Below are 11,196 nucleotides of genomic sequence, written 5' to 3'. Positions count from 1 at the left end.
GACATTTCTGTCTCTTTATATATTGTAATTGTTTTACTGTTTGTATATATATATATATATATATATATATATATATATATATATATATATATATATATATATATTTATGCATTTATGTCGATGTATAATTGGTTGTTTTGTAAATATTATTTGTATTTTTACGCTGGGTCTTGCCTAGGGAAAACTATGCTATCGAACGGATACGTCGATAGGTCGTGTGGAGAACCAGAGTGTTTAGGATCTTTGGTAGTGTTAACTCTGTCGCGTGGAGCGCGGGCAGAGAGGGAGTCTGGCTGGAGGAGTGCAATGGAGCATGTGTGTGGTGTGACGCGCCCGCGAGTTGCCGCACTTTCGGGGTTTGGCAGCATGTAATTGCGCTCGACTCGCGATGATAGTTTCTAACATGGTGTCGCGGACAGGAAGCATTAGCTGGCGCACATCAAGAGCCCGTTTCGTCTGGTGACCGTGTCGAGAAGAAGGCGCGCCAACATCCAGCTTCTGCAACAGCGACGGCCGACAATGAGTGACTGTCGCCACCTCCTCGACCGACGGCTTCAAACCTTCAATCAACCGACAAGGAAGACTGGACGCAAGTAAAGTTTTAGAACTGTATGGCAGACCTCAGCTTTTCAAACTGTTCCATTTTCGTCACTATAATTACAGCAACTTAGCATGAAGTTTGTTGCTCATTGTCCCAAGTGCATTACCAAGCAGAGTCCCTTCCTTTTCCGCTTTAATTCCAAAGTTCAGTTAAAGTATTCATAGCTGGCTACAATATTTGTATTACACAAGCACGAATTAAGAGTGTGAGTTTTGTTACCGTATTTTAGCTTACCTGTGACTGCAGCTCAGCTTGGAACGTACTAAATTTTACTATTGTTCAGAATCATTTAGTTCAAGTTCAAAGTTAAATCTCTTATTTCTAAATTGCGTAGATTCAAGTAGCTTTTGAAATGATTGTTAAGGTAGTCCAAGACTAACCGTATTTTACTGAATTTCGATGTGCTTCAGAAAGAAAGCTCACTATTAACTTCAGTCACTAAATTAACTTTCGATTTTCCGGTTTTATTAATTCGTTTGCTAAATTAAGTCAGGGTGTAGCGAAATTTATTACTTCTGACAAACTTTCAGTTTTCACACTACACGTGTCAACCTTCAGTTGCCACGCTTCTAGTGCTAATTATATGTGTATTAATCTTTCTTTTTCAGTTACTATAGTAATTGTCCTTAGGACTGGCGACCGTAATTTCCCCCAAATCTCAAATACCTAATTACCGCTAATTGATTGTTAACGTAACGTCCGCACATTTACTTTCTTTATTAACTTAACCCCTTTTCCAAAATTAATTTCCACCAGTTTCATTTGCATTTTTCCTTCCATTTAGATGTAACCCTTTCCCCCCTCTTTACCGACAGGTTAACTTCGGTGACGATTGCTTTTTCCCAAATTTCCATTAGGTACACGCGGTTTAATTTTTTACTGTCATTAAGGTCGATAAGTGAGGAGGAGGTTACACGTGGCGACCTGGTGACAGGACAATCTTCGAATTTGAGGTTGTTCTGGACACGAATTCTGCATTGTGCAAATCTCGTAACAAAGTACTGGTTACGAAATGTTCGTTATGTCAGCGAGAATAAGTAGTGGGAGTAATCCTAAATATATTTGAGATTTGGTATTCATACTGAAAATTATTAAAATGAGTGACGGCAACAATTGCTAAAATTTGGTAGAATTGGATACGGAACAATCGGTCGAACAATGGGAAACGCGCACCGCTGTACCCATTGTTCAGGGGCAGGCGGCTAGCATGAAAGACGCGACCGCCGAAACGCAACAAAGAGCAGAAATGGAATTCCAACCTTCAGAAAATGTTTCGGAATCGGAAGTGAAAATCAAATCTGAATCCCTTTATGACGAATACGGGGGGACAATTAAAGAGGAAGCCGCTACGGAAGTAAAACCGGTAGTTTCCGGGAATTTAACTGATTTATTGAATGTTTTGATTTACGAAATCAAGAGTCAATCGGCCAAACAAGAAGCTCAGTCTGAAATAATTGAACGGATGCTAGACAATCAGAACAAAGCTATTGACATTGTTAACGACAATATAGGAGTTGTTAACAAAAAGTTGATAAAATCAAAGAAGATATTGTTGTAATTAATACCGAAATCGGTAATCTTAAACAGGAAATGATAGGCGTTCAGGCGGAAATTGCGAGCATAAATACTCGTTTTTATTCCGAAATTAGCAGAATCGAGAAAAGTGTGGGAGAAGCAGTTGCTCCGATCATCGAGAATAAGGTGACAGAACAAATTCAATTAGTGAAAAAAGAGGATCAGAAGAAGGTGGAAACTTTAAAGGCTTTAGTATCCGAAGTAGATGCCAAAGTGACGAAGCAGGCTAATACCTGCGAAGAGAAAAAAAAGGGAAGTAGAAACGCTTGCGACAACCACTTGCCAAGTAATTACGAGAGTGTCGGAATTAGAAGAGAAACTTGACAAAAAATAGAGCTATGTGCCAATCTATGCACATAGTTCGGAATTGTTGACGAAAGAAGAGCGGTTCGACCCCTTGAAAAAAGGCGGTATACACGCGACGGATTTCATTAAGAATTGTGAAAGAGTTTTACCCAGATCATGGACTAATGAGAGAAAAATTAATGCGATTATTGATGTGTTGGCTGGTGATGCCAAGCGTTGGTTCTTAAACCTCAACATTACGAACCTGACTTTTGACGAATTTAAAAATTTGTTTCTGGCTGAATACTGGTCAGAGCAAAAACAGCAAAGTGTCTGGCGCGAATTTGTCGTATCGAGGCCTTTCGATGCGAATTCTCGCGGTTCGATGAAGGAGTTTTGTGAGGGCTGGATCCGCAAGTTGGAATATTTGCGTGATCGCCGCACGGAATCCGAAATAGTCTGGGAACTCTACAAAAGGCTTCCAGATGATACAAAACGCTACGTAGGAAGCAATTACAGGACAATAAATGATTTCCTGGAAAGAGTGGAGGACGAGGACAATTGGCGCAATAATCGTGACAGTGGTAGAGGCCGTGGTAACAACACCGGGTACCACAGCAACCACAACAACGATAACCATGGGAATAATGCATACCGCAACCATGGCAGCAATAACAATAATGGTTCGGACCGTAATAACAATCGGTACAATCCAAATAATAACAGGAATGACGGAAACCAGTATCATCCTAACGTGATACGGGCTTCACAGGATAGTAATAACACCAGAGGGTGCGATAAGCCTCCTCAGCAGCATCTGGGGAGCAGATCTGCTGGGACGAGACAGGGAAACCATTAGCCGCGCCGGTGAGGGGCCGACCGGGCGTGGAGAAATTTTGGAGGCCCAATAACAGGAGAAAACCCTGGTGTCATCGTTATGAAAATTCCGTATGGAATAATCAACGGCGGGAGAGTGTGCCAGTGTTAAGAGAAAGGAGTGCGCCCACAAGTAGTAGATCAGCTGTATACACGGCAGTAGAAAATACATTCGCTGTCAGTGAGAACAATTTAAGTAGTGTTCCGGAAATCGATTATAAAGTGGCAGCTGTAATACCCACAGCGGAACTGGAGATTAAGTTTAAGAAAGATTCGCAAGTGTTGAGAGAAGATCAGATGTCGGATAAAACGTCCGTCATCGAGCGAGGGGATGCAGAGAGGGATAAGGTCTGGTTAAGGCAGTTCGGTCGCTTATACGACGAACTAAGAGATTATAGGGGCCTGTATGGGAGAAGTGTTTATGGGGGGCGCGAGCAGGATTTGCCGCGTCTCGTCCCGCAGGAAGATAGTGTTTGTGAAATGATAGGAAGTTCTGGCCGTAACCGGCAGACTTTACCAGAAACAGTTGATGTTAATGGGGAGCACGAGCAAGATTCGTCGTGTTTCGTCCCGCAGGAGTTAGATGTTGAAGTAGTAGCGGAAAGTTCTGGCCCTAACCGACAGACTTTACCGAAAGTTATAGTGGTAGGAGTAGCCAACCCATCCGACGCAAAACTCCAGTTTAAACATTGCGAGAGTATTAAGGAGAAAGATTACGAAAATTTTAGTGATAGCCGGACACGATTGGTAGAAAAGCACATAGATTACAGCGTGTATGAGGTTAGAGCTTAAATTATACGATCAGACGATAACAGTGTGGGTTGCGCAGATCTAGAGGAAGTAATTGCAGATACTACTGGGCACATTTCTCCAGGTAGATTGGCAGATGAGATCAATCTGACTAAAGTAGAATCAACGAAGGTGTCAATTAGTGAATTGATAGCAAAGCAACACTCACTAGTTGACGAGTTACAGGAAAAGGTTTCGGTATTGGAGGCGAAGCTACAGACTAAGCCTCAGGACAAACGTGTTGAAATTAAAACTGTATGTGAACAGAGGCTGAAAAAGCCGCCGGATAAGCCGGATTTAGGATCAAAGCCGGATGGTTTTTTCTGGAATGATCTGGATATAGACGAGGATTTACTGTGGGAAAATAAAAAAACAGTCGAGGACAGGTGTAGATAGATAGTAGTGTCTGTTAATATGCACGGCCTACAACTAAACGTGTTGATTGACACCGGTGCAGAATTGAGTGCTGTATCTGGAAAAATATTTCAGTTACTGTAAGACAGACCTGGCATCGCAGTTATGCCAGTAACAGGAGTGAAAATTATCGGTGCTACTGGGAAGGCCAGTAAACCGGTCACAAAACAGATTTTTGTCCACTTCGAGATATGTGGGGCACGATTTGAACAAGAGTTGGTCGTCGTGCCAGACTTGACTACGGAAGTAATTATCGGGTTAGATTGGCTATTAAAGTACCGTGCAGTGATTAACTGCGAAAGCAAAACTTTGACATGTACGTCACTAGATAAAACAATGGTAGTTGGTTTTGACGAGGCAGGAGACGGTGTGCATAGGCAATACCAGCCTATACACATTGTTAACTGGCCGGATGACATTGATGTAGGAATGAATTTGAACTGCCGTAACGTGAGGAATTTCAGCATTCACAAAAGTGTAGAAAGTGAATTGGAAGAGATAATCGAATTCCCTCCACGGATTGACATGAGTGTTGATGTGAAAAAAGATCGTTTGCGAGAAGTAATGAAGCTAAAAGCCGATGCTCGCATACGTCGTCATGACGCTAAAGCGCGTTTTGCTAAGTTTGCAATCGGAGACTTAGTACTTGTAAAAGCTCATGAGAAATCGAGCGAGATAGACAATGAAATCTCTCAATTTAAGTTTGTTTATAATGGACCATATAATGTCCTTGGTATACCTCACACAAATGCTTATTGCTTAGAGTATCCAGGCTCTGGAAAATGGTTAGATATACGGAATATTGTAGACTTGAAATTGTACCAACCTAGGATCGATTAATACCACACAATGGGTAATTTGTACAGTATGTAAATATAGAGGGTAAGTTTTAAGGATGTGCCATGTTGCGATGCTTTTGCCTGACCTAGAGGTCATTAAAGAAGTTGTAATTAATAAGTAATTAATGTTGATGAAATGATTTAAGAGTTACTGAATATTAATCAATTTTAAAAATCCAAGCTGCTAGTTTAAGTTTTCAGCTGAGTCACAGTAGATTAAGCAATGTGAATATGATTTTGTAACTAGCAGTAAGATTTCATGAATATGTGTTTTACTAGTCATTGCCGATGTACTTAGACGCTGTTTTAAGTTTCAGGCTAGTACATGCATGTGATGATGGACAGTGTTGAGTTATCCACTGTGATAGTATTAAGGGACACCTTGAGATTACTCGGGAGTGAGTTTTTCCTAAAGAATTCAGTGAAACGGACGTTCTGGAAATGCCGTTACACAGGCGAGTGAGATCAAGCGTGCCGCACAGGCGAGCGCAACAATATTGGCGAGGCGGAGCCGCTGTCGTCTCTTGTGCCGCTGTCGGCAGTCTTTGTACTTGCGAGTACGGATGGCGGAGTTGTTTTTCTTCCCGGACAGCTGATGTGAAAGAATTCTGCTGTCAATATTTATGGTTTTTTCGATCTGCTGTATATTGTTTTCTTGTTTAGCGTGAAGTGGACTTTAGTGACGAGAATATTAATTATGAAAAGGTTACATAACAATGTGAATAATATGTAATTAATAATTAATTTGCGTATTTTGATCTACCTGTTTTGACCATGTACTCTGATTAATTTTGTAAATAGTATTCCATTTCTTGATACTGTTGGAATTTTGATTTTTAGAATAGCTAAACCATTTCCTATATTTTCTATGAATTTTAATATGTTGTCAACCTGTTTTATTTTGTGCAAGATGACAGAGTGGAATAAGGTTAGGAGTGTCTCACTCAATTATTATGGCCTAAAAATTGATTTATGCGTAATTAGACGAATACTTACATTTTGTTGATGTTTTGAGCATATGAATTTCCGCTGTTTCTTTTTTGGGACATTTTCTGAGTCTGTTTACATTACACGAACATCCTCAGACAATGTGGGGCACGTGTAACGCCAGAAATGCATATCCTCCTATTTCCATCTATTGTACTATAATTTTTTTCCTTGTTTTGTTACCTCAAGATATGACATTTCTGTCTATATATTGTAATTGTTTTACTGTTTGTATATATATATATTTATGCATTTATGTCGATGTATAGTTGGTTGTTTTGTAAATATTATTTGTATTTTTACGCTGGGTCTTGCCTAGGGAAAACTATGATATCGAACGGATACGTCGATAGGTCGTGTGGAGAACCAGAGTGTTTAGGATCTTTGGTAGTGTTAACTCTGTCGTGTGGAGCGCGGGCAGAGAGGGAGTCTGGCTGGAGCAGTGCAGTGGAGCAGGTGTGTGGTGTGACGCGCCCGCGAGTTGCCGCACTTTCGGGGTTTGGCAGCATGTAATTGCGCTCGACTCGCGATGATAGTTTCTGACATGGTGTCGCGGACGGGAAGCATTAGCTGGCGCACATCAAGAGCCCGTTTCGTCTGATGACCGTGTCGAGAAGAAGGCGCGCCAACATCCAGCTTCTGCAACAGCGACGGCCGACAATGAGTGACTGTCGCCACCTCCTCGACCGACGGCTTCAAACCTTCAATCAACTGACAAGGAAGACTGGACGCAAGTAGAGTTTTAGAACTGTATGGCAGACCTCAGCTTTTCAAACTGTTCCATTTTCGTCACTATAATTACAGCAACTTAGCATGAACGTTTGTTGCTCATTGTCCCAAGTGCATTACCAAGCAGAGTCCCTTCCTTTTCCAAAATGAACCCGAGTGTCGTTGAAATTAAAACGCCAGCATTAAAATAATATAGCATTTCACTGCTTTAATTTCAAAGTTCAGTTAAAGTATTCATAGCTGGCTACAATATTTAGATTACACAAGCACGAATTAAGAGTGTGAGTTTTGTTACCGTATTTTAGCTTACCTGTGACTGCAGCTCAGCTTGGTACATACTAAATTTTACTATTGTTCAGAATCATTTAATTCAAGTTGAAAGTTAAATCTCTTATTTCTAATTTGCGTAGATTCAAGTAGCTTTTGAAATGATTGTTAAGGTAGTCCAAGACTAACCGTATTTTACTGAATTTCGATGTGCTTCAGAAAGAAAGCTCACTATTAACTTCAGTCACTAAATTAACTTTCGATTTTCCGGTTTTATTAATTCTTTTGCTTAATTAAGTCAGGGTGTAGCGAAATTTATTACTTCTGACAAACTTTCAGTTTTCACACTACACGTGTCAACCTTCAGTTGCCACGCTTCTAGTGCTAATTATATGTGTAATAATCTTTCTTTTTCAGTTACTATAGTAATTGTCCTTAGGACTGGCGACCGTAATTTCCCCCAAATCTCAAATACCTAATTACCGCTAATTAATTGTTATCGTAACGTCCGCACATTTACTTTCTTTACTAACTTTACCCCTTTTCCTAAATTAATTTCCACCAGTTTCATTTGCATTTTTCCTTCCATTTAGATGTAACCCTTTCTCCCCTCTTTACCGACAGGTTAACTTCGGTGACGATTGCTTTTTCCCAAATTTCCATTAGGTACACGCGGTTTAATTTTTTACTGTCATTAAGGTCGATAAGTGAGGGGGAGGTTACAAGTAGCATAATGCAATGTTGACTGCGATTGCGAATTCTGCAGCAAATGCTTGCGCTTATGATTTCCGTCTGGTCCGGTACAGAGTCACTGTAAGACACGTAATGGTTGTCTGAAGCCTTCACCAGCCATCGCCTTCCTCATTGACAATACATTGAGATCCCTGACGGCAGTATTTTAGTTACTGCGAGATAACTTAGATAAAGCGCTAGCAATCACATATTACGAAGTGGTTTGCAAACCACTGTATTGCCGGACTCCTTATTTCCGAACGAACGGAAATTGGAAGACTTCAGGTTGTCAATGCCTCGTGTCTGCCAAGGACCACCAAACTACTTACAACTTGGAGAAGGCAATCTGATGAGGTATTTAAGTAATATACACAATGAATATGTCACAGTTTTACTGTCAGAGATCTATGGTGGGAAGTGCGAGGGCTGTTCGTTAATTGTTCGCGAAGTGGGAACCACAGTTAAAATCAGAAGACTTTTATTTGCAACAGTTAGCTACACCTTTCAGCTACTTCGCTAGATAGCGGTCCCTCCGACTTAGACATCTGTCATAGCGTTGTACCAACTTTCCAGTACCATCGAGGTCAAAACCAGTGCCTTCCCCCGATGCTCTACGCTCGTATTCAGTTCGTCGACCGTGCCAAAATATTGTCCCCATAGCCAGCGGTTCACGTGAAGAGAGATGAAACTCAGAGGGAGCCTAGTCCAGGCGGTATGGTGAGTGATCAGAAATTTCCCATCGAAAAAGTTGCAGCAACGTCTTCATTGCCACCGCAATGTGCGGCCGAGAATCGTTATGAAGAAGATAATGCATGACAGTTACGGTATGTGGGCCGCATGCAATCGAGCTAAATCTCTCAGCAGGAATTCAAACTTGGCAGGGAACACCAATTTCTAGGCATGCTAACGTGCTCACTCTGCTCTTAGAGCTTAGAAAGAGTGGCGTGAGGTGATCGACGGGAATAGTAGCGACACTGCCCATCACATCATCGGATTTTCACTGTGGTTTCCATTTCGGATCCGATCGGACCTTAACAAATGTATACCCCTCACACAAGGTATGTAGCTTTATACATTCGAATGATAACCTGTAAGAACCTCCACAACATTGTGTCACATGTTGAAACTGGTCTTTAAAGAAAGTAATTATTGGTGACTTAGATAACCAGTTATGTAGTCTTATTTAGTAGTTATAGTAGCAATAATCTTCTGAAAATAACTAAGTTTCGTAACAGAAACGCGTGCAAACCCTGTTGCTTTTACCTCTTAGAAAAATTTCTCTGTCACCCCTCAGGAATGATTAATCCCTCCCCCCTTGTTTGGGAACCACTGCACCACTAAATGAGTGGCTGAAGGACTAGGGCACAGAATATGCAGCACTCCATGTACAGTATCCTTCCGAATACTAGAAACAGGCTACAAATGAATCACATCAACCTCAAAAGAGGCATGGTTCATTTTATGCCAGGACATGGACTGTGGGCAGAATTGGATAAAGACCAATAGTATCCACTGAGCATGAGGTCTTTAGATACCTTCTGGAAGCTTCAGCAAAAAGCCATGAAGTGCCTTAACGAACAGTGAGATCTTTGCTTTCTGAATCTGGTAACATATAAAAGAATTAGGAACGAACTAAGGAAGTTTAGGTCCCAGAGATGTTGACACGAGGGAGGACATGAATATGTTGCCGGTGACAAACATAATGATGATGCTAGTCTCAGCAGTGGCGACGTTGAGAACAAAGTGTCGTTATGTCACATGTTGTTCTTTTGGTCTTCTGTCCAGACACTGGACTGATGCAGCTCTCTATGTTACTCTATCCTGTGCAAGCTTCTTCATCTCCCAGTACCTCCTGTAACCTACATCCTTCTGAATCTGCTTAGCATATTCATCTCTTGGTCTCCCTCTACGATTTTTACCCTCCACGCTGCCCTCAAATACTAAACTGGTGATCCCTTGATGCCTGAGAACATGTCCTACCGACCGATACCTTCTTCTAGTCAAGTTGTTCTTCAAATTTCTCTTCTCCCCAACTAATCTTCAGCATTCTTCAGTAGCACAACATTTCGAAAACTTCTATTCTCTTCTTGTCTAAACTATTTATCGTCCATGTTTCAATTTCGTACACGGCTACATTCAATACAAGTACTTTCAGAAAAGACTTCCTGACACATAAATCTATACTCGATATTAACAAATTTCTCTTCTTTAGAAACGCTTTCCTTGCCATTGCCAGTCTACATTTTACATCCCCTCTACTTCGACCATCATCAGTTATTTTGCTACCCAAATAGCTAAACTCATTTACTACATTAAGAGTCTCATTTCCTAACCTAATTGACTCAGCATCACCCGATTTAATTCGACTACACTCCATTATCTTCGTTTTGCTTTTGTTGATGTTGATCTTATATCCTCCATTCAAGACACTGACCATTCCGTTCAACTGCTCTTCCAGGTCCTTTGCCGTGTCTGACAGAATTACAATGTCATCGGCGAACCTCCGAGATTTTATTTCTTCTCTATGGATTTTAATTCCTACTCCGAATTTTTCTTTTCTTTCCTTTACTGCTTGCTCAATATACAGACTGAATAACATCGGGGATAGGCTACATCTCTGTCTCACTCCCTTCCCAAAGACTGATTCCCTTTCATGCCCCTCGACTCTTATAACTGTTATCTGGTACCTGTACAAACTGTAAACAGCATTTCGCTCCCTGTATTTTACCCTTGCCAGCTTCAGAATTTGAGAGTATTCCAGTCAACATTGTCAAAAGCCTTCCCTATGTCTGCAAATGCTAAAAACGTAGGTTTGCCTTTCCTTAATCTATCTTCAAAGGTGACTCCTAGGGTCAGTATTGCCTCACGTGTTCCAACATTTCTACGGAATCCAAATTGATCTTTCTTGATGTGGGGTTCTACCAGTTTATCCATTCGTCTGTAAAGCGTTCGTGTTAGTATTCTGCAGCCGTGACTTGATAAACTGTTAGTTTGGTCCAGAATGAATTGGTAGTTCGGTATTTATCGCACCTGTCAGCACCTGCTTTCTTTGGGATCGGTATTATTTTATTCTTCTTGAATACTGAGGTTATTTCACCTGTA

The sequence above is a fragment of the Schistocerca cancellata genome, chromosome 7 (assembly GCF_023864275.1).
Source record: "Schistocerca cancellata isolate TAMUIC-IGC-003103 chromosome 7, iqSchCanc2.1, whole genome shotgun sequence".
NCBI classification, from domain to species: Eukaryota; Metazoa; Arthropoda; class Insecta; order Orthoptera; family Acrididae; genus Schistocerca; species Schistocerca cancellata.
This window is presented reverse-complemented; position numbering follows the sequence as displayed.